Source organism: Mesoplodon bidens (genome assembly GCF_964165515.1).
Source record: "Mesoplodon bidens genome assembly, chromosome: 5".
NCBI lineage: Eukaryota > Metazoa > Chordata > Mammalia > Artiodactyla > Ziphiidae > Mesoplodon > Mesoplodon bidens.
In genome coordinates this window covers 41590655-41615022 of record NC_138161.1, presented here as the reverse complement: position 1 = coordinate 41615022, position 24368 = coordinate 41590655, and positions in this window count along the sequence as shown.

The window sequence follows — 24368 nt, the reverse complement described above, 5'->3', positions numbered from 1 at the left end:
TGGAGCAGGAGACCTTGCACAGAGCACATTTTTCCATTCTCTGTCTTTCAGCATTTCTGACTGCAATTAGGGTGGCAACACAGGTTGAATTAGGGCCCAGCTTTTTTTTTTTTTTTCTTTTGCGGTACGCGGGCCTCTCACTGCTGTGGCCTTTCCCGTTGCGGACCACAGGCTCCGGCCGCGCAGGCTCAGTGGCCATGGCTCACGGGCCCAGCCGCTCCGCGGCATGTGGGATCTTCCCGGACCGGGGCACGAACCCGTGTCCCCTGCATTGGCAGGCGAACTCTCAACCACTGCGCCACCAGGGGATCCCCCAGCTGTCTTTAATTTAGGAAGTAGAAAGTCCCACTCAGTCTCAGGCCTATGCTCCTGTCATATTATTCTCTCTACCAGGAAGAATCAGTTTGTTTGTTTTTTTAATCACAGCCAAGCTCAATGTTCAGTGCATTGCCTCCACATAGTAGGCACTTTAAATAAACATTTGTAAAATGAATGAATGAAAGGATAAATGAAATATTGACATAAAAATTAGACTTTTTTTTTTTTTTTTTGCGGTACACGGGCCTCTCACTGTTGTGGCCTCTCCCGTTGCGGAGCACAGGCTCTTGAGGCGCAGGCTCAGCGGCCATGGCTCACGGGTGCCGCCGCTCCGCGGGATGTGGGATCTTCGCGGACCAGGACACGAACTTGCGTCCGCTGCATCAGCAGGCGGACTCTGAACCACTGTGCCACCAGGGAAGCCCTAAAAATTAGACTCTTATTAGTCTATGTTAGTGTGTCCAAGCTTTGGATGCAGGAGCAGAGTGGGTAGGTCTACTTTACTTTTCTCAACCCACCCTGGATACTCATTCCTGAAAGTCCCTTGCATTCGTGATAATATATTTTTTTGGATGTAAATGTGATTGTTTTCAAGTGTTGAAAGTCAATAAATTGTCTTCTAAAAACATTAATGAAAAAGCCCAAGACAGCTATTTTGACCCAAGAGTGAAGCAAAATCTCCTGTAACAGAATTCATAGTAACAAAATTATTCTAAAAGTATTTCAGAATATTTTCAATCTTACACTATTTTTGGATCCCTCTTATGCAGCACCCTAAAATGACTTTATTCAAAAATACTACACATATCAACATTAATGTCCTATCAAGTTAGTATTTTATTGTACTTTTTTGTACGTCCTTCTTTGACAGATCTTAAACTCCTTGGTGTGTATTTGTATCCTTAGAACCTAGGACAGTTTCTATTTCTTTTAAAAAATATTAATTAAATGAATAAGTGCATATCTCACTTGGTATCATGCCTTCCTCAGATATTTATTGAGCATTAACATGTACAAGGGACTGTGAGAGCCGCACACATAATCTGCCATCATGGAATAAGAATGAAAAACAATTCCAAATAAAGAAATTTTCTGTCTCCATATACAAGGCTCCTAGTTATAGATAAATCAAGATGTCCTCTCTAGTATCTCAAGACTTCATGGCCAGATTAGCTTTCAACATGTAATCATTAAATAAAGCCTCCTGGTGTCTGGATCTGATGTCTAATGAGTTCTCTTCCCATTCAAAATGCTGTTCTCCTCTAAAAGACAACCTGGGTGGAAAATGTTGCATTGGGAAAGATGGAACATATATTTTGGTATATATACAGCGTTTTAAAATATTTAAGTCCTATATACTCCTAATTTATTTTAGGATTAAGTTATCTAAGTGGTGCTTGGATTTAAATAATTTTTAAGTAATAAAGTTTTTGCATTTATATTAGTAGGATACTCTAGCATTATACATTTTACAACTTTAAGAGTTCAAGGACAGAGAAAGTATATTTTCCTTCCTAGTTCACTGATGATGAAATAGGAGCATAAAATTTTTAAGTATCTTATTCTAAGTCATATAATGAGTCCTGATTAAAATCACTGTTGGAAATCAAAGCTTTTTGTTCAATGGCTTCAACAATGGGCTATTCATCTTCCTTGGACACTTTGCATAAGTAATAGCTGTTCACATCTAAGAACAATTCCAGTGGCTATAATATCTATATTCATTTTACATTAGAGGATTTATTTTTCTGTTTATGAATTCAGTATATTTCTCTGAACTGGATGTAGTTTAGTGTTTTATTATAGGAAATCATATTTTTTTCTATAGGTTATCAGGAAACAGTTACCCGATTTTACTAAATTATAACAATGGTTCTTATCCAAAAGCTGTTATAAGTCATGAAAATGAAATCAATTTACTGGCTCAGTTCCCAGATTAAGAATTGCTTTATGAATAAGTAAAATAATAGATGGTATCTAAAAGGGGAATGGACACTATATATTTTCAGTCTACTTCTTACATTTCACATTTAGTAGTAAAATAGTTAGTATTTGGAATTGAGATGCCTCATATTATGCTGGTATTTTGCAAGAAAGAAATATGCAAAAAATAACTAGATATTCCAATAATAATAATAAAGCTGATTTTCCACAATATTCACATTCACTGATAATTTTAATATTTTATGAATATAAATACTATAACACATCTCTTCTACTTCATTCTCAATTTTTCTTCCTCAGCCTATTCACATTTTATCTTTCTAGTGATCACCTACAAAGTAAATATGCCCACCCAAAGGTTTGCTCAACAAACCCTCATTATTTGTCAGTTTTGTAGTGTCACATGAGGAATTTATGTTTTGACAAGTTATCCTTTGTCATTCATCTTATTATTATTCTATAGAATTTGATAAAACTAACAAAAGATTAATAACAGTACAAGTGTAACATCATAAGTGAACCATCACAAATATAAGACAAAAGATACGAAATCAAAGGAGAAAAACTGACAACTTGGAAATTTCAAGTTACAAAAGAACAAGATAATAGGATAATCTTGACACACATAGATAAAATGTATTTGAATTAGAAAGAGGGAGAACTGACATTGAACGTGGACCTCTTCTGTTTTCATTCTATAATCCTTACCTAGATAAATTTATCTTCACCTAAGACTTCAATTGACAGCTATAATCTTTTGAGCAATAAATCTTTCTCTATTATTACCTAGACCTCTTTTCTGAGCTCCGAATATACTTATCAGCCTCATCTCCTCTAGCTTGTCTTAAATATGTTACTGACATATATTTGGTACATTGATACCACCCTTGACCCTTCCCTCTTCCTTACCTGCCATATTCAATACAATACACCACTAACTCATAATGGTTGTTTTCTCTGAATTATCTCCTGAACATGTTTACTTCTCTCCATTTCCAATTCACCACCTATTCCAAGCTACCATCTTGGACTATTGTAATATCCACTTAACTATTCTAATCCTACTATTGCTTTCCTCTGAACCATCACCCACATGGCAGCCACACTGACATTTTAAAATGTAACCACAATAATGTTATATGCCTGCCTACAACCTTTCAGGATAAAGACAACCATGGCTTCCAGACCATGATCTGGTCACTTAAGACATCTCTTGAGCCAAATCTAACTTCTCCTTGCCCTCTCCTAACTACCATGATCATCTCTCAGTGCCACCTCCTCACTGTGCTTCTTCCCACTCCAGGGTCTTTGTTCATGTTCTTTCTTTCAAGTAAACAGTTCTCCTCTCCATCCTTCACCTAGTCAATTCTTATTCATCCTTCAGACTTCAACTCCCTAGTGCTTTCACAGGAAAGACCCTCTTGGCAAGGTCAAACTGCCTGATTCTATACCCTACAGAACAAGGCCCTCCTCTTTTATTGCACTTATTGTGTGACCTGTTTATCAATGTCTGTCTCCTCCACTAGACTATAAAGTCTAAAACAGCAGAGAGGACTTATGACTTTACTCATCATGTAACTCCAAGATAGAGCAAGTGAGTACATATGGTAGATGCTCAAAAATTTTAGTTTAATATGAACACCAGTTAAAAGTAATTAACTTCAATAAACAATTATTAAATAAATATTTTAAATAATGCAATATAAATTACATAAGAATATGAAACACTTAAAAATATATTTAGCAAAATCAGTAAAGGACTTCTATACTTAAAACTAGAAAAAAATTTCTGAGACAGAGTAGAAAAGAAACAAGAAGGATAAACCATAAATAATTGATAAAGTGGAATTCACAAAATGTAAAATTTCTTTTCTTCAGAAGACACGATTAAGAAAATGAAAAGACAACTTGAAGATTTTATGTGTGTGTATGTGTATGTATGTGTGTGAATATATGTGTGTATATAACAAAGGACTCGTATCTAGAATATATGAAGGACAATTACAACTCAATAAGAAAACACCTTTATTCATAATACTTTCAAACCAAACACCACCAAAATTTGCATCAATGGGTGAATAGGTAAACAAATTTTGGTATATCCGTACTACTCATCCATAAAAAGGAATGAGCTAAGACATGAAAACATACGGATAAATTTCAAAAATGTTATACAGAGCAAAAGAATCCAGATACAGAGTACATATTCTAGGATTCCATTTATATGAAAAGGCAAAAGTTATCTGTAATAACACAACCAGATTAGTAGTTGATTAGTACTAGGGAAGTGAGTGGTCACATTGATGGCATATGGACACAGGGAACTTTTCTGGGTGATGGACAAGTTCAATAACTTAATTGTAGTGGTGGTTTCATGGATGGACACATTTGTCAAACTCATCAATCTATACATAAATGTGGGTGAATTTTATTGCATGTAAATTATACTTCAACAAAATTAAGTAAATGAAAAAAACTAATTTAATTTTTAAATACAATGGGTTGAAAAATAAGTAAAGACTACAAGACAATAAAAAGCCTCAGCCAACACAACGGAGACCATACCTTATTTCAAAGTGAGGAAGTAATAGACCCACTTTACTCAAGGAACTGAGAGAATTTGCAGTAATCATTTTATGTCCCTATTTTCTTTGGGAAATGCCAAAAATTAAGCCCCCATCGTGTTCCATTATCTCTCATACTCTTTCCTTGTTGCACCTGTATACTTCTTCCCCACCTAAAACTATTTTGACCACTACCCCATTCAAAACTTCAAGAGTAGTTCAGCTCATATATTTCTTAACAATCTCATGTACACTGTTAAAATTTTTCACTGAGCACTCCTTACACCTACTGTCCTGATACGTTATTCTCTGAGAAACTTGTTATTCTCTGAGAACACCATATCCCTGGTTTTCTTCTCTACTTTAGGGCCATATATTTCACCACACACCATGTATAATGATAGAGTTGTCTCGGTGTTTTCCTTATTCCCTAATACTACTTTCAGACAATTACCCTTGCTCATTTGTAGCTTATGTCATTTCATTTCTCCAACCCCCCTAGCCTTCCATACCATCTACCAATCTCTTGGTCATTTTTCCTTATTCATTAATAACCTTGGCACCCAGCTCACATTGCTCTTCTCTGGCCAAACTGTACTATTATTTTTAAATTCTACATTTTAAATATTGCATCTCAAATTCTGCATCTTTAGTGGTATTTTTCTCCATTCCATTTTAACCACACATTTTTATAACCACAGAATAAATCAGACAATTGCATTAAACTACTTCAGAAATCTCATTGTCTTACCACAATCTCCTAAAATTCTGGACATATCATCTGCTACTGTAATTATGCTTTTTAAAAATATTGCTGAGTCCATCAAACCATTTCCTTTTCTATCATTGTATCTATCTCTCCTGTCTATATCCATTTTTCTATCAATATCTCTACTTGTATCCCTCCCATCTCTTTTGATTAGGATCCATGTTATGCACTACATTCTTTCCATTTCTAAAATTCCTTTGTCCACATATAAATGCCAAATCCCTAATGCCTGGTGAATCTACTATGTGCATTCTCCATGCTTATAATCCAGATGGAGGAATATCTTTTACACAGCTTAATATAAAAAATTAATATTCTTCAATTGGGCTTTGAAATTTTTCTCTAACTTATTAAGTTTACCTAAGCTGCTTTCTTCTCCATTTCCCATAACTACTTTGAACCTTCTCCAGTCTGCTTGAAACTAAAAGCCTCCATCTTCCCTCATATCTTCTGCAGATATGTGAGAGTTTTCTTCCAACTCTTACCACCAAAGACATAATCCAATATACAGCTAAATTCATTTCTCCTTTTCTCTAATACAAAGGAAAGAATGCCCTTTATCCTTTCCAAGGCCAGTCCTCTCATTATTCTGTAGACTGCAGTCTTTTTCTCATCTCTGACCTTGTACTGCTCATTATCTACCTCTCAACGGTATCTCAACTGTGTTTTTAACCTCAATCTTATCTGCTTTTAGGAATGCTTATAAGGACTTGCCTGGGGATCCAGGGGTTGAGACTCCGCATGCAGATTCAATCCCTGGTAGGGGAACTAAAATCCCACATGCCCTGAGGCACGGCAAAAAAAAAAAAAAAAAAAAAAAAGAAGAATGCTTATAGTGTCCTATCTTTAAAAAATAATAAAACTAAAACAAAAGCGTATTTCTTTGACCCACTAATCCAGCTAGTATTTTATCTCTTATCTCTCCATCCAAACAGATGCAATTTGTTGACTGCACTTGTCTCCATTTCTTCACACCATTTTCAGTTTCCAGCCCATCCCAATCTCGTTTCAATTTCCACAGATCCACCAATACTACTTTTAGAAAAATCATAATATCTTACCTTCTCCAAAGTTCAACTGATATGTGTTTGTTCTAACCTTGCCTAACTTTTTGGAAGAATTTGAACTGCTGGTTGCTTCCTCCTTTGTAGAACTCTCTTTTTCCTAACCTTTCATGTCCCCACATTCTCCTATTTTTTTCACTATTTCTCTGATTATTCCTCCTTATTTTTGTTTCTTCTTTCTTTTCTGCCAATGAATTCCTCAAGATTTATCCTAAGCCTCCTTCTCTTCCCAGTCTATCCCTGGAGATAATCTCATTCCTCCCACTGGGCTTTAGTTACTATTTTGAAGTGTAACAAAAACAGCTATCTTCAGTCTCAAATTTTCTCCTGAATGCTTAACCACTTATCCAACTGCCTACTTGGCATTAATACATTCACAATTCACAGTTTGAAGCAATAAGTATTATCTTCTATTGCTCTGGCCTGCCCTGCTCCCCCCAACCATTTCTATATTTCCTATTTCTATAAATGGCACCCCAATCTTTTCAGGTGATCCACCCAGCAATCTGGGGGTTGTTCTTGGCTATTCTCTCTCTGTTACTCTTTCTAATATCCAAATAATTACAATTTTTTTTAGTTTTATATCCTAAAAGATTTTTTCTTCCATCCATTTTCCTCATTCAAACTATCATCAAGCCACCATCACTCTTGAATGAACTGCTTCAAGTCTCCTTACTGTTCGCAATGCAACCACCCTCAGTTGCCTCCTTTAGCCTCATTATCTAATTCCAGAGTAATCTTTATTAAAATGCATATATGATCATATTACTCTTGCCATTAATCATATAAAATGACTTCCCACAGCTCTTAGGGTGAAGCTGTAGCTCTCTAGCATGGCTTACCAGACTTTACACAATCTCATTCTTTTTCACTACAACCTCATCAATAGAATTATCCCTTTACTTCCAGTGATGATGGATTTATTAGTTTCTTGAACAAATCTTGGCTCTGGTTCTTGGCCCCTGCTATTCCCTCAACCTAGAATACTCTTTCCTTATTCTTCACCTGGATATTTCCACAAAACTACACAATCTTATCTTTCTTTTTCTTTCAGTTTTATTGAGATATAATTGATGTACAACACTGTATAAGTTTAAGATATACAGCATAATGATTTGACTCACCAATGTCATGAAATAATTGCCACAATGAGTTTAGTGAAAATTTATCATCCATATAGATACAAAATTAAAGAAATAGAAAAAGAATTTTTTTTCCTGTGATGAGAATTCTTAGGATTTATTGTCTTGACAACTTTCATATATAACATACTGCAATGTTAATTATACTTATCATGTTGTACATTACATCCCTAGTACTTATTTATTTTATAAGTGGAAGTTTGTACTTTTTGACTGTCTTCATCTAATTTCCCCTCTCGCCAAACCCTGTCTCTGGTAACCACAAATCTGATCTCTTTTTCTATGATTTTCTTTGCTTTTTTTTTTTAAGTATAATTGATCTACAACACTATGTTAGTTCCTTTTACACATAGTGACTTGATATTTCTATATATTTCAAAATGATCACCATGATAAGTCTAGTTACAATCTGTTACCATACAAGGATATTACATAATTACTGTATTCCCCACACTATACAGTTTGTACCTTTGACTCACTTATTTTGCAACTGGAAGTTTGCACCTTTTAATATCCTCACCTATTTCTCTCCTCCCCCCACCACATTCCTCTTTTCTGGCAACCACCTGTTTGTTCTCTATGACTCTGTTCCTGTTTTGTTATGTTTGTTCATTTGTCTTTTTTTTAGATTCCACATATAAGTTAAATCATACATTACTTGTCTTTTTCTACCTGACTTATTTCAATTAGCACAATACCCTATAGGTCCATCCATGTTGTCACAAAATGGCAAGATTTCATTCTTTTTTTATGACTGAGAAGTATTCCATTGTGTGTGTGTGTGTGTGTGTGTGTGTATAACATCTTCTTTATCCATTGATGGGCACTTAGGTTACTTCCATATCTTGGCTACTGTAAATAACACTGCAATGAATAAAGGGGTGCATACATCTTTTTGAATTAGTGTTTTCTTTGGATAAATGTCCAGGAGTAGAATTGCTGGATTGTATGGTAGTTCTACTTTTAATTGTTTGAGGAATCACCATACTATTTTCCATAGTGGCTGCACCAATTTACATTCCTGCCAACAGTGCACAAGTGTTCTCTTTTCTCCATTCCCTTGCCAACGCTTCTTATTTGGTTTTGGGTTTTTTTTTTTTTTTTTTTTTTTATGATAACCATTCTGACATGTGTGAGGTGATATTTCACTGTGGTTTTGATTTGCATTTCCCTGATTATTAGTAATGTTGAACATCTTTTCATGTGTCTGTTGGTCACCTGTATGTCTTGTTTGGAAAAATGCCTATTCAGATCCTCTGCCCATTTTTTTTAAATTAATTAATTAATTAATTAATTTGGTTGGTTGGTTTTGGCTGTGTTGGGTCTTCGTTTCTGTGTGAGGGCTTTCTCTAGTTGCGGCAGGCAGGGGTCACTCTTCATGGCGGTGCACGGGCCTCTCACTATCGTGACCTCTCTTGTTGTGGCACAGGCTCCAGACACACAGGTTCAGTAGTTGTGGCTCACGGGCCTAGTTGCTCCATGGCATGTGGGATCTTCCCATACCAGGGTTCGAACCCATGTCCCCTGCATTAGCAGGCAGATTGTCAACCACTGCACCACCAGGGAAGCCCCTCTGCCCATTTTTTAATCAGGCTGTTTGGTTTTTTTTGATGCTGAGTTGTATGACTTCTTTGTATATTTGGGATATTAACCTCTTATTGGATACATAGTTTGCAAATATCTTCTCCCATTCAGTAGATAGCCTTTTTGTTTTGTTGATGGCTTCCTTCACTGTGCAAAAGCTTTTTAGTTTGATATAGTCCCATTTGTTTATTTTTGCTTTTGTTTCCCTTGCCTGAAGAGACATATCCCCCTAAAAATATTACTAAGACTGATGTCAAAGAGCGTACTGTTTGTTTTCTTCTAGAAGTTTTATGGTTTCAGGTCTTACATTTAAGGCTTTAATCTGTTTTGAATTTATTTTCATGTATGGTGTGAGAAAGTAGCTCAGTTTTATTCTTTTATTCTTTTACATGTAGCTGTCCAGTTTTCCCAACATCACGTATTGAAGAAGCTGTCTTTTCCCCATTTCATATTCTTGCCTTGTTTGTTGTAGATTAATTGCTCATGTAAGTGTGGGTTCATTCCTGGGCTGTCTATTCTATTCCACTGATCTATGTGTCTGTTTTTTGCCAGTACCATACTGTTTTGATTACATCAGCTTTGTATTATAGTTTGAAATCAGGGAGTGTGATATCTCCAGCTTTGTCCTTTTTTCTCAAGGTTGCTTTGACTATTCAGGGTCTTTTGCATTTCCATATAAATTTTAGAATTATTTGTTCTAGTTCTGTGAAAAATAACATGGGTATTTTGATAAGGATTGCACTGAATCTGTAGATTGCCTTATCTTTTTTATCTTAAATATAATTTTAAGAACAAAAAAATTATTCTAGCTTAGATTTGACCTGTTATTTGAACCTTTAAAACCTGTTTATTTTACTTTTCAAGTTTGCATTTACTTTTTCAGTATTTTAAATATGTTATGCCCTGTACTGTTTAAGGGAGGAATTTTTTTCCTCTACCCTTCTAGGTTCTTTTGGCTGGCCTAATAATTTAATTGACATAAGACAGATTAACAGTAGAAAAATTTAATTTCATACATACAGGAGCCTTACATATACATGAAAGGCTTCAAGTGAGTCAGAACATTGAGGCTTAAATGCCACCCTGAGCTGAGAAGAAGGGGTAGATCTCTGTGGCTTCAAAGGGAAAGAAGACAATTCGCAGGAAGATGGGAAGAACAAATGTTTGCTAAGCAAATGTTTGTCATGCCCTGCAGAGACAATGGGACACAGAGAGGAATTTGAATAAACAAACCCTGCTGAGCTCCCCACAGCTTACCACACCTAGCCTACACTCTTTGTAGTTATCTCTGGTGATAGCTCTCTTCCTCAACCAGACCCTTTTTCTAAATTCTTTATGGCAGTTCAGGGGGAAGTAAAAATCTCTTCCTGGGTTTTCTGGACCTTGATTGTCTTCAGCTCAAAATAATTCACATGCCAAAGTGGCACATTTTGGTGTGGCCTATTCTGCTCCCCTTCAACTGTAACATCTATGAGTGCAGGTATTATATCCTTTTGGATCACAGATATATTCCCAGTGCCTAGCACATTGTATGGCACATAGTAGGTTCTCAATATTTGTTGTATACATAAGTGAGTGAACAGTATAATTCAACAGTGCCAAAATCTAAAAATCATAATTAGAAAAATTATTCCCAAGAATAATAATAACTAAGTTTTTTAGTTCTTATTATGCAGTAGGCACTAATATTAGGACAGTTATATATTTTTACCTTATCTCTATATCTATAGATAGATCTAGATACATAGATAGATAGAAATATAGATTGGTCCTTACAGATGCCTACTGAGTATTATTGTCTTCATTTTGCTTATGAGACAAGTAGGTATACAAAATTTAAATAATTTTGCCCAATCACAAAGCTGGAAAATGATAGCTGGAAATGAACACAGAGCAGTCTGATTCCAGAACCCAAATTCTTAATCATCATGCAAGACTTTCTCTTAAATAAGCACTGATTAAGTTTTCTTTATGTCTTACATTTTAGGAAGAGGCTATAAAATAACAAAATAATGTTATTAATGTTGTTGTTAGAGCATTAATAGATTTTCTCATTATACTATCATATGTAAATCTATTAAAATATAGATGCAGAAACCTAGATTTTCCTAGACCTTAAAATAATCCATGGTTAAAAAAAAAGACACTTATATTGCTGTACTAATTATTTTAGGTTTTTCAAGAACTCCTTAATTAATACTTCATGAAATAAGCAGTACTTCCACATCTTAATAGAATTAATGTACCCTTAAAATATGCAACTTTTTTTTTTTTTTTTTTTTTTTTTTTTTTTTTTTTTTTGCGGTACGCGGGCCTCTCACTGTTGTGGCCTCTCCCGTTGCGGAGCACAGGCTCCGGACGCACAGGCCCAGCGGCCATGGCCCACGGGCCCAGCCGCTCCGCGGCATATGGGATCCTCCCAGACCGGGGCACGAACCCGCATCCCCTGCATCGGCAGGCGGACTCTCAACCACTGCGCCACCAGGGAGGCCCAAAATATGCAACTTTTAACCAGAGAAGTGAAGTGACATTAAGAAATGTCTGCTTAATTTAGTTGTTAATTCTTTTGTTATATTTTTATTTCAACAAATATTCATAGATGGTATGTCCCTCTGAGAAGACCACTCAATGGGTGTGACATTTGGTCCACAGCCTAATGAAGTGTTGCAGTGCTTCATGACCAGCTCTTTTATTCCTTATTCATGGGGGAGGGGGGTAATTATTTTATTCCAGTACATGGCACAGTGCCAGGTTAGTGCCACTGCACCATGGAATGTTCTAGCACTACTCACTTCCTGGGCTTGGATAAAACTTTTACCTTCAAAATCTCATGTCCTGATGTTTACTCCTCATCACTAGTCTAAATATGCTACATGTAAACTAAGTTTGCTCAAAGAGAGCCTTTTTTTTTTCTTCATTCCTGTTTGCCAGCCTCATTTGGCTTCAGCCAAATACATCAGATGTGCTGTAATAATTTTGAACTTATACTTATCCAAATGTACAACTCCATCCTCCACATGCACATAAATTTCCTCCCATCCCCCAAATTTAAGCTATTTATTCTTCTTATATCCATGCAGGAGAGGGAGAGACTTTAAAATCCCATCCATATTCAGAGGTGAGCCTGTTCTCTGATTCAGACAGATTGTTTTTACACTCTTTCTCCAGAACACTGAAGGGGTACTTATTTTATATTTGCATATTGACACAAGCTATTCTGGTGATTTTCTCAGAAGAAAGGAATTATACAAGCACAGATTCTTTCCAATGGAGAGAAATCTGTTAGCACTGTTATAGAACACTTCCCCAGTTTAGAAAAACCAGCGCTTCTTCAACTTAATAAAGGAAAAAATACAGGTTTTTCTGTCTCCTTTCACTGTCATGCACCCCAGTGCATACTTTTGTAGTAGATTTCTACTGTTGGTTTTGTCTTTTTTTTTTTTTGGCCTCACAGCATGCAGGATCTTAGCTCCCAGAACAGGGATGGAACCCATGCCCCCTGCAGTGGAAGCTCAGAGTCTTAACCACTGTACCACCAGGGAAGTCCCCATTCTGCCTTTAAAATGCATCTAAAATGCAACTACTCCTCACCATCTTTGCCCCCAGAAACCTGTTATAAACCACTATAATCTCCCACTTAGATTATTTCAATATATGGTAACTATTCTCCCTGCTTTTACCCATGCTCTCCGTACTGTCTATTCTCAACACAGAGTGACTGTTTTAAAACTTATGTAAGATGACTACACTTCTCTGCTCACTAATTTCCAATCTCATTCAGAGGAAAAGTCAAAGTTCTTACACTGCTTTGGGAGTCCCTCCATGATCTAACATTTCCTTCCACTCTCATCCTCCCCTACACCCCTCCAGCCACACTGGCTTTTGAGCTGTTCTGCAGCCAGACAAGTTCCAACTCAAGACCTTTACACTTGCTATTCCCACTTCCTGGAATAATCTTCCTCCTGATATACATAGTCCTCATTTTCTCATGTCCATGTATTAATAGTTTTTAATCAAATATTCTTTTCTCAGTGAGGCCTTCCTGAGCACCCTATTTTAAATTTTATCTTACCCTAATATTCTCAATCTTATTTGGTGTTTTCTTTCTGTGGAACACTAATTGCCATCTAATATACCCATATCACTTATTTATTTTATTATCTATCTCCCCCAACTAGAATGTAAGCTGATGAGGGCAGGGTTTTTTACTTTGTTTTTGTTTATTTGGTTCACTGATATCTGCTTATTTCCTAGAACAGTGCAAAAGAGACTATACATTTGTTAAACAAATGTAACAACAAACGTTGCTATTTGGTCTTAAACTGAGCAGAGGGGAGAAATAATCCTATAAAGAGAATATATGTATATATATATATATATCCTCCATGGAAGACTCCTTCCATAACTAAACATGATAGTAAATTCAGCAGATTTTTAACCAACCAAAAATTAGTGATGAAGATAACTTGGCTAATGAGAAAATGTTTATGTGTATGCAGGAACAAGAAGGTTTTCCAGAACAACAAAGGAAAATAAATTAGATGCCAATGAACTGGACAGCCAGTCTTATATCTGATTACTATTATAAAAACAACTTTTTCCACTTCCTGATTTGGGCACCTTTATATTCTGTATCCTAATACTGAATTACAGACTTGCATTTAATTAGATAATAAATTCTATACATTTACACTTCCTGTAAAATAAGGGACCATTATCTTGACCTGTTTGACTTAATCTGCCAAGATTCTGACCAAAGCCTGTAACATTTTGACATTACATTTTGCAAAAAGCTTTTATATATTAAACCTTCATCAAATTGAATAATATATGTGCAGAGACTGGAAATATGTACTTTGCTCAGTATGTTGTTATTAACATAACTGGCCTAGCATCAAAAATGATGAGAAGAGTTACCTTTTAAACCACATAGGTATTAAACAGACAACTCTTTCATCTCAGTCACCAATAGTTTATATGTTTTTCTGTGTATGTGATTCCATCAGGAATTTATATGGGAAAAGCTAATCAGTAAAGAAGTAATGGGAATTGTTGGTGCCTAAAATAGGATTGGTAAAAGAGGAAGTCTAATAATATAATTGCTTTCAGAAAAAAAAAAAAAGGATAAGTACTATGCTAAAATAAGTAGGAAAGAGTTAATTAAGAAGCCAAACTTGGAAGAACACTATGGGACAGGAGGATTATGATAAGGCTTATCTCAAGGCAGTACCACAAGTGGGAGAAAATAAAAAGAAATAAAATTCACATACCAATATCATCCTATAGACTGACAGCCTACACACAAAATTACAATGCGCTCCCATGAAACAATAATTTAAAATATAATGCATATTTTATTCTTTTTGTTGCAATGGTAAATGGGAGTGTTTCCTTAATTTCTCTTTCAGATTTTTCATCATTAGTGTATAGGAATGCAAGAGATATCTGTGCATTAATTTTGTATCCTGCTACTTCACCAAATTCATTGATTAGCTCTAGTAGTTTTCTGGTAGCATCTTTAGGATTCTCTATATACAGTATCATTTCATCTGCAAACAGTGACATCTTTACTTCTTCTTTTCCAATTTGGATTCTTTTTATTTCTTTTTCTTCTCTGATTGTTGTGGCTAAAACTTCCAAAACTATGTTGAATAATAGTAATGAGAGTGGACAAACTTGTCTTGTTCCTGATTGTACAGGAAATGGTTTCAGTTTTTCACCATTGAGAACAATGTTAGCTGTGGGTTTGTCATATATGGCCTTTATTATGTTGAGGTAAGTTCCCTCTATGCCTACTTTCTGGAGGTTTTTTATCATAAATGGGTGTTGAATTTTGTCAAAAGCTTTTTCTGCATCTATTGAGATGATCACATGGCTTTCCTCCTTCAGTTTGATAATATGGTTTATTACATTGATTGATTTGCATATATTGAAGAATCCTTGCATTCCTGGCATAAACCCCACTGATACCTACCTAAGGAGACAAAAGACCTGTATGTAGAAAACTATAAGACACTGATGAAAGAAATTAAAGATGATACAAACAGATGGAGAAGTATACCATGTTCTTGGATTAGAAGAATCAACATTGTGAAAATGACTACACTACCCAAAGCAGTCTACTGATTCACTGCAATCCCCATCAAACTACCAACGCATTTTTCACAGAACTAGAACAAAAAATTTCACAATTTATATGGAAACACAAAAGACCCCGAATAGCCAAAGCAATCTTGAGAGAGAAAAATGGAGCTGGAGGAATCAGGCTCCCTGACTTCAGACTATAATACAAAGCTACAGTAATCAAGACAGTATGGTACTGGCACAAAAACAGAAATATAGATCAATGGAACAGGATAGAAAGCCCAGAGATAAACCCACACACATATGGTCACCTTATTTTTGATAAAGGAGGAAAGAATATACAATGGAGAAAATACTGCCTCTTCAATAAGTGGTGCTGGGAAAACTGGACAGCTCCATGTAAAAGAATGAATTTAGAACATTCTCTAACACCATACACAAAAATAAACTCAAAATGGATTAAAGACTTAAATTTAAGACCAGACACTATAAAACTCTTAGAGGAAAACAGGCAGAACACTCTATGACATAAATCACAGCAAGATCCTTTTTGACCCACCTCCTAGAGAAATGGAAATAAAAACAAAAATAAACAAATGGGACCTAATGAAACTTAAAAGCTTCTGCACAGCAAAGGAAACCATAAACAAGACAAAAAGACAACCCTCAGAATGGGAGAAAATATTTGCCATGGAATCAACAGACAAAGAATTAATCTCCAAAATTTACAAGCAGCTCATGCAGCTCAATATCTAAAAAAGAAACAACCTAATCCAAAATGGTCAGAAGACCTAAATAGACATTTCTCCAAAGAAGATATTCAGATTGCCAACAAACACATGAAAAGATGCTCAACATCACTAATCATTAGAGAAGTGCAAACCAAAACTACAATGAGGTATCACCTCACACCAGTCAGAATGACCATCATCATAAAATCTACAAACAATAAATGTTGGAGAGGGTGTGGAGAAAAGGGAACCCTCTTGCACTGTTGCTGGGAATGTAAATTGATACAGCCACTATGGAGAACATTGTGGAGGTTCCTTAAAAAACTAAAAAAGAACTATCATTCGACCCAGCAGTCCCTCTACTGGGCATATACCCTGAGAAAACCATAATTTAAAAAGGGACATATACCACAATATTCATTGCAGCTCTATTTACAGTAGCTAGGACATGGAAGCAACCCAAGTGTCCATTGACAGATGAGTGGATAAAGATGTGGTACATATATACAATGGAGTATTACTCAGCCATAAAAATAAATGAAATTGAGTTTTTTGTAGTGAGGTTGTTGGACCTAGAGTCTGTCATACAGAGTGAAGTAATTCAGAAAGAGAAAAACAAATACTGTATGCTAACACATATATATGGAATCTAAAAAAGAATATTATGAAGAGCCTAGTGACGGGACAGGAATAAAGATGCAGACATACAGAATGGACTTGAGGACACGGGTAAGGAGAAGGGTAAGGTGGGATGAAATGAGAGAGTGGCATGGACTTATATACACTATCAAATGTAAAATAGATAGCTAGTGGGAAGCAGCCGCATAGCACAGGGAGATCAGCTTGGTGCTTTGTGACCACCTAGAGGGGTAGGATATGGAGTGTGGGAGGCAGAGGCAACAGGGAGGGGATATGGGGATATATGTATATGTATAGCTGATTCACTTTGCTATAAAGCAGAAACTAACATACCAATGTGAAACAATTATACTCCAATAAAGATGTTAATATATATATATATATATATATATATATATATATATATATATAATGGGAATTATGGTGGCTATATCTAGTCTCTACAGTGGGATACAAATATGTAAGCACATAAATGTAATGGTATAGTTTAGTAAAAGCCTGTGTTTGCAGCCAATTATATTTCAAGGATTGTGGATATGATAATGCTGAAATCAAAAACAGAATTATAAAATGACTAGGTAGAGAATAGGTTTTCTTGCTCACTTTCATCTCCAGGTACCTTCTAACCTTCTATTTACTGTTTTAAGATTTTAGCTTTTGTTTCACTGCATTTCCATCCCACATCTTCCTTCAGTCTAACCTGTTTTTATTCTGAGTGACGTCATTATGTGTGTGAATGACCCACCTAACAACTCTAGTCTCAGTTCCTTGACTTCCTCATCTTTTTTTTTTTTTTTTTTTTTTTTTTTTTTGCGGTACACAGGCCTCTCACTGTTGTGGCCTCTCCCGTTGCGGAGCACAGTCTCCAGACGCACAGGCTCAGCAGCCATGGCTCACAGGCCCAGCCGCTCTGCGGCATGTGGGATCTTCCCAGACCAGGGCACGAACCCATGTCTCCTGCATCGGCAGGTGGACTCTCTACCACTGCACCACCAGGGAAGCCCAACTTCCTCATCTTTAACCATCATTTTCTTTTCCCCAACCTCAGCCACCCACTCATATTTTCACACTCTGGACTTTTCAACATCAATAACTACTCTACATTAGAAATCTCCATTTTAGCATTCCATTTGCTGACCACCATATGCTTTTCTTCCATTTCACTTACAATTTTACCCACACTGCAACATCTAACCTCTATATGATTAATAACCCCACCAATTTTTCTTGATTCTGGTATTTTATTCTCCCCCACTTCACATCTTAAACCTTCTTAATCCAGTTTAGAATACATGTTTGGTCATTATAATCACTCCCTGAAAATAGGCTCAAATCTTTTGTCCTCTCTCTGTCATCCATGCCTTGCCAAACTTCAGACCAGGTTTAATCAAATTATTTGCTTTCTCTCTACTTTCTGTATAAGAAACTGAATATTGCTACAAAACTATTTCACAAATGGACAGCATATTTTCTTTTCCATTCATAAATTTCAACATGAATTGAATTCTCCATATTACTCTCAGTCTTACTACATTTCCCAAGTAAATCCACCTTCCTTTGCTCCAGCTCATATTCCACATCTTTTCCAATGTCCTCGAACAAACCCGCACACACTCCTCTTACATTTTTTGTAAATGATTGCATACTTTATTGAGAAAATAGAAGTCATGAGAGATAACACCTTCATTCTCTCACCTTCAAATCTACAAAAATCACCTCCTTACATACCCATCTTCTGTATCTTTTATTCTTCCTGTTAGAATGGAATAGGTGGCATGACCTCATCAGTCAGCTTGTGCTACAGATTCCAACTGCTCTCATCTTCTCAAGGGGTTTCCCTTTGCCTGCTGTACCAATTTCTCTCTTTCTTTTTAATTATTCTTAATCAGCCTAAAAATATGTTCCAGTAGCACTCATATTTAAAAAGCAAACTTTCTTGGTGGTGTGCTGAATTGGGCGATTGGGATTGACATGTATACACTGATGTGTATAAAATTGATGACTAATAAGAACCTGCAATATAAAAAACAAACAAACAAACAAAAAAACAACTAATACTAAATTTTCTTTGGGTTAGTTGTATGGAAATATGTTAATATAAATGTTTCAGACATCACATGAAATTTCTAAAAATCTTATATTTTCTGGTATAATGTTATGTCATAATTCTAGTTATTACTTTAAATGTATATCTCAGAAATAACTAAATTTCCTTGTCAATTGCATTATTATGAACTTTCATCAAATCTTTAACCGTGGTCATTTTTAATTCTTGTCATTTACAGACAGTTCTGGGTGTACTCTGATGCTTTCGCAAAAATGTTCCTATAAAAGGGTTTCATCTTCAAGGAATTCATGGAAAAGACTCTGACAAGTACAGGTTTCTGGTAACTGACTGTGCTGCTGAACTGAATGAATAAGCATTTTCAGAACTCTAATGGAAAACTGATGAATTCATAAAAGTGCTAACAAAAGATCAAGATAAAAAAATTAATTACATGGGACTGAGTAAAATGATGAGGGTGATTATAATTTTTGTGACTTTCTGTTTGAATAAAAAAAAATATCCCACAAGGACTCAAAGGTAAAAAATATATAAATCAATTTTCACTGCAAAGTAAAGGAGCTGTTACAGTGGAGGATTACTGGACTGAATGTCAATATTATGACATACTATGAGTGTGTTTCGTGTTTGGTAATTGCAATCATTGTTGCTTTTGTTGTGGTCATCCATTTACAATGCTTGGTGTCAGTTTATTTATCTCTTGTAAAATTAATTAATTAATTAATTAATTAATTATTTTAAAAAAAGCAAACTTTCTTAACCCCACATTCTCTTCCAGGTACCATCTATTTTTCAGCTCATTTAAATAAATAGTAAGTAAAAATTTTTTAAACTTATTTAATGAGTTGTTTACAGCTGCCATCTCCAGATCCTCATATGCCAATTCCAATTCAACTTCCTTCACTGTGGTTTCTAGCTACCCAAAATGATGGGGATTTTGCCTTGCAAGGTCACCAAAGAGCTATACATTCCCAAAATTCAATTGAATCTCTCCATTCTATTCTTAAATGATGGCTCAGTGGCATTAAAGATCTCACCCCTCCTTCTTGAATACCTCTCTTCTCTTGGCTTTTATATCACTACACACTCCAAGGTTTCCTCCTGCTCCACCAGTCCTGCTTTTTCAGTCTTTTTGGCTGTCTCTTCTTCCTGTGACTACATGAAATTATTGGCTGGCATCAGGAAACTATCTGGAATCACCTTTTATCTTTGTCTTATACTTTCTGCCAAGATGATCTTACAGTATGAAATACCTTTATGCTGATTAGTTCTAAATCTGCATCTTCATCTAATACCTTTCCCCAGTTCCAAATTCCTATTCCCAACTGCCTAAATTCTAAATTCCTATAACAAACTACCCATTTTATATCTCCAACTTAGATGGTTTAAGCTAAGTTCCTCCAATATATCTCATCTCAAAAAGAAATTTTGCTCCCTCTTCCCCCAATACTGCTCTCCTTCAATCTTTAACATCTCAGACTGACATACCATCTTTTTTTTTTTACTTATAAGCCTGGCTTTATTATTCCAGTGTCCTCATCTTTTCATCTAATTTATCACCATATCATTTCAATTTTACCTCCTAATTATATCTCAATCTTCTCATTTCTACTTTTCTCCATCCTAGTTAAGCCATCAGCATCTCCTACCTGGACAACTGCAAGTCTCACTCTGGTCTCCCTGATTCCATTTTTCTCTCACTATTGGCCAATTTCCATAGCTACAAAAATGGTTCTCTTTTAAAACATAAGTTGAATCATGTCATTTTTGTATGATATGGTTCCAGGAGTTCCTATTGTTCTTTGGGGGAAAAAATGGCTCCTGTCAAATTATTTTTATCTCATAATATATCATTCTATCCCTCTGTCACATCTCACCATGCAACAGCTGCACTGGCTTCCTTTACTCTCCTCATTCCTGCCAAGTTCTTTCCAGCTTCAGAGCTTTTCACTTGCTATTCCCGTGTCTAGCATTTCTCTTCCCCTGGCTCTTAACATGGTTAGCTTAAAAAAAAAACAAAAAACTTTGTCTCAGTGAATGAAAGGAAGAAAGAAAGGAAGGAAAGAGAAAGAAAGAAAGAAGGAAAGAAAGAGAAAGAAAAAGAGAGAGAGGGAAGGAGGGAGGAAGGAAGGAAGAAAATTTCCTGACCACCCAATCAAAACTCGACCCTTTCTGCTTCCATTTACTTTAATTGAACATACTATTTCCTTCTTATCATTTTTCACAGTCTGTAATTACTTGTTTTATGTAGGCTACTAGAATGCAATTTTCATAAGGGCAGGGACTTTACCTTAGTCACAAGGTAACCTGTCACAAAATAACCACTCTGATAAATATTTCTGAGCAGAATGAAGTAATAAATGAATATGAACTATCACATAAAGGTTAATTTGGGAAAGTTATTATTTTCTATTTCTGCACAAATATCTGCAGTGTCAAAGCAAAGCTACAGCATGAGAAGAAACAGACTTCCATGAGCTGTTCAAAATGATGAATAACTCCCAGGATCTAGCCTATGACTAACCAAGCACAAGAAATACCACTTAAGCCATATGCTGATGAGTAAACAGTAAAATGGCTCCCTGAGTGTCCATCTGGAAAGGGAGCTAAAAATAATGGAAAATTGACTGTGCACCAAATATTGGATATTTTATCTAAATTATCTCCTTTAGTACAACACTCTGAAGTATGCATTGTCATCATCACTTTACACATAAAAATTCTGACCTCAGGATGATAAGAACTTGCCTAAGATTTCATAAATAGTGAAGGATGGATCTTACATTAGAGATAATATCTGCCCAGCTCCAAAATATATATTCTTTCTACAATATTATATATCCTCTCATCTTTTGTTTTCTATTTCAGTAAGTTTAAGTTAGTACCCTTTGAATCTGAGAATTAAAGTGTAGACCCAGGAGAGATCTATAGGAGCCCTAATTTGCATCTTCTAAGGGACCTCCCAAAAAGAAGGAAGAGAAGGAGGAAACACTTAAGACTAATTTTAGGTCTGCAAAAGTAAGCTGTCTTGCAATGTCACTGGGTTAGTTTAATAAGTGTGAGAGGAGAAAATGGCTTCTAATCTAAATTAGTTTAGTTCTAAATTTAGTTCTATATTAGAACTAAACTAATCCACTCATCCAAATAACTCACTAAAGTAAACTAGAAACATATACCTAATTAATAATGTAAAAATGAAAGGTTAGATTTGCATGGGCACAAGTGAACTATTAGTGAGCCTTTAGTGAACCAACAATTCTGTTCACTAACAGAATCCACTAGTTTTTTTTAAAAATAAGATTGATATCAGGCCCCTAGGATATGAATTTTCAAAGGCCAGAGCTGTTTTAACCACAAGGACAAAGATGTTCAGAAATTTGATGAGTCCATGATTTGTTTCTTCTGAATTTTCCATCTTCACATCTCCACAGCTGGGCCCAGTGCACCTACTTACCCAACTACAGGCTCAGATTTCTTCAGAAGTATTTTGTCAATGAACAAAGAAGCTGCTAAGTGTTCCTGCAAGGTAGAAGTCACAGAGGCAGAAACAGCAGCAGCAAGAACTTAGGGGGGAAAATGCTTGGTGGAGAAAATCAGAACTGCTTTGGACTTCTGTACATGTATTGTACAGATTAATAAATTTTGATTACACATCCAGAAGTATCATAATATTCTCAGTGCTCAGGTCTCTAGAAGTCTCAATAAAGCCCCATCAGTTGGCAGCTTCTGCCCAGGCTGGTAGGGCTATCATGTCATCACCATTCTGAATCTCTTGATCACAAAATTATGGGGACCAATTTACCCTTCAATTTCTCAATACTGACACCCTGAGTACAGAGGATCGTACCAAGGATAAGTTCCTCTCTCAAAGGCAGCCATCTTTTGTGTAAGAAGCTAGCTCTGAGATGGCTTAGCCCAAGAACCATTTTCAATAGAAAAGTTCTATACTGAATAGTGACTGACTGAACAAGTTAGATCCTTTCTCATGAGGTGTTTGAATGAGAGGAATACAGAGAAAGTCCTCGTTTGGTAGAAAAATTAGGTAAAGAAGCAGGTGAGGAGAGAAATAAAGAGGAGGACCAGAGTAAAAGAACTGCCTGTGACCACTTTTCTCAGAATGGGTGAAGCCAGCATTCACAGCTGATCCTTGGCCAGTACAGGCTATCTTTTAAGTTTAATTTATTGAATAATAGTTACTTCTATCATTAGATCTGAACTGCTGTGAAGTACCATGTATAATTATATCACTTTTTATTTTTCTAACTCATTATTTGAGCCCCTGTGTGCCTTATCAGAAGGAAGCCTGTTTCTTCCAACTACGACCCACTTTTTCCTCAATTGCTCCCAAAAGACACTAAAGGCTTAACCCTAGGAATGAAAGTTAACCCTCTTCTGAAATCAGGCTTATAAGGATCTCATAGTTGGTCCTTCCATTACTGCCATTGTTTCTCTCTTTTAAAATTGTGTTACTGCTGAAGCTTACTTTTACCCAATTTTGTAGATGTTTATTTTATCTGCCAAGATAGCCTTAGTGGGTCTCCATGCTGGAGTCTGAAGATATACAGTACTTCTTTTAAAAACCGCTCACATATTGACTCTTCCCCATGTGACAGCCACAAAACTATGTGTGTGAGGGTCTTCATGCCCCAGCCCCATGCCATATCGTAACCACCAAGACCTCACCCCCCCACAACAACAATAAAAAGTTGGTCCCTTGTGTGCCACCTAAAGAACTACCCCATACTACTCCTTTCATATAGGAAATTTTATTTCATTGCCTCTGTCTGCCACTAGTTCTTCACCTGGGCCATTCAGAGTCAGTCTACTCGGTCTCCTGTACTAGGAGTTCCAAGGAGGTATATTTAGGCTATTTATTGACCTCTTCCCTTCAAGAAAGCCCCAGATTTTCATTTACAGATACATTTTCTCTCAAGGAACACATCTCCTGATCAGTGACATTTAAGAGTGGTAACTGTAATAAACAAAGCTTCTGTCACACTCTCATCTCAGGGCAATGGCTGGATCCTACCCAATCTTAGCACATGCAAGGCCATTGAGTTGTCTTTTCCTTGTTTTAGGGGCTTTTTGTCTCCACCTGATACAAGCAAGAGCCTGACATTTTAAGTAACTTCTTCCATGGGGAACTTATTTAATCTCTACTTTGACTGATACCCTGTTTTCACATCTATAAAGAAGATAGTTTAAGCTCAAACTTTCTACTATCTAAGCTCCTTGGCAGGAATAAATTAAACACTGGCAGGAAGTCATTAATTCTTTATAGCTCGACATGTGCAGGGAATAAAAATAAATCTATGAATCCTTTGCCTCCCAAAAACTTAAATAGTGAATCTATCCCATTCACTTTCTTTTCTTGGCACAATGCTCTTATTTATTTTTCTTCTATTTCTTATAGCTATTATGTTATTTTCTTGCCTTAATTCTGAATATATTTTAGAAGTATTAA